The sequence below is a fragment of the Seriola lalandi genome, unplaced genomic scaffold (genome assembly GCF_002814215.2).
Source record: "Seriola lalandi dorsalis isolate HSWRI2012SDOR001 ecotype SW California unplaced genomic scaffold, Sedor1 jcf7180002054667, whole genome shotgun sequence".
Classification (NCBI taxonomy): domain Eukaryota; kingdom Metazoa; phylum Chordata; class Actinopteri; order Carangiformes; family Carangidae; genus Seriola; species Seriola lalandi.
The window spans coordinates 2,600-3,683 of NW_019525220.1; the positions used below are offsets into that span (position 1 = coordinate 2,600).

A 1,084-nucleotide genomic window follows, 5' to 3' on the forward strand; every position below is an offset into this window, starting at 1 on the left:
TGTAGGTTAGGAGGTGTTGATGGCTTACGAGGTGTTGAAGGTTTAGGTGGTTTAGGAAGTGTTGAAGGAGTAGGAGGTGTTGAAAGTGTAGGAAGTGTTGAAGGTGTAGGAGATTTAGGCGGTGTTGAGGGTGTAGGAGGTGAAGGAGGTTTTGAAGGTGTAGTAGGTGTTTAAGGTGTAGGAGGCGTTGGAAATGTTGAAGGAGGAGGTGGTGTTGGAGGTGTAGGAGGTATAGGAGGTGTAGGAAGTGTTCAAGGTGTAGGAGGTGTAGGAGACATTGGAGGTGTTGAAGGTGAAGGAGGTGTAGGAGACGTTGGAGGTGTAGTAGGTGTTGAAGGCGTAGGTTAGGAAGTTTAGGAAGTGTTGAAGGTGTAGGAGAGGTTGAAGGTGGAGGAGGTGTAGGATGTGTAAGAAACGTTGGAGGTATTGAAGGTGTAGGAGGTTTAGGAGGTGTTGAAGGTGTAGGAAGTTTAGGTTTAGGAAGTTTAGGAGGTGTTGAAGGTGTAGGAGGTTTAGGTGGTGTTGGAGGTGTGGGAGACTGGAGGTATTGAAGGTGTAGGAGGTGTTGAAGGTGTAGGGGGTGTAGGAAGTTAAGGATGTGTTGAAGGAGTAGGAGGTTTAAGAGGTGTTGAAGGTGTAGTAGGTGTAGGAGGCATTAAAGGTTAGGAGGCGTTGGAGGTGTTGAAGGTGTAGGAGGCATTGAAGGTGTAGGAGGCATTAAAGGTGTAGGAGGCGTTGGAGGCGTAGGAGGTGAAGGAAGTGTTGAAGGTGGAGGTGGTGTTGGAGGTGTTGAAGGTGAACGAGGTGTAGGAGGTGTAGGAAGCATTGAAGGTGTAGGAGGCGTTGAAGGTTTAGGAGGTGTTGAAGGTGGAGGAGCTTTTGAAGGTGTAGGAGGCGTTGAAGGTTTAGGAGGTGTTGAAGGTGGAGGAGGTGTTGAAGGTGTAGGAGAAGTTGAAGGTGTAGGAGGCGTTGAAGGTGGAGGAGGTGTAGGAGACATTGGTGGTGTTGAAGGTGTAGGAGGTGTAGGAGGCATTAAAGGTGTTGAAGGTGTAGGAGGCGTTTAAGGTGTAGGAGGCGTTGGAGA

The 1,084-nt window shown here is 49.0% G+C and overlaps 1 protein-coding gene across 2 annotated transcripts in view; it reads right to left on the reverse strand.

Annotated features, from left to right (window-relative positions):
- Positions 1-1,084, reverse strand: part of ambra1b (autophagy/beclin-1 regulator 1b) — a 20,581-nt gene that overhangs the window by 927 nt on the left and 18,570 nt on the right. The window lies entirely within an intron of this gene.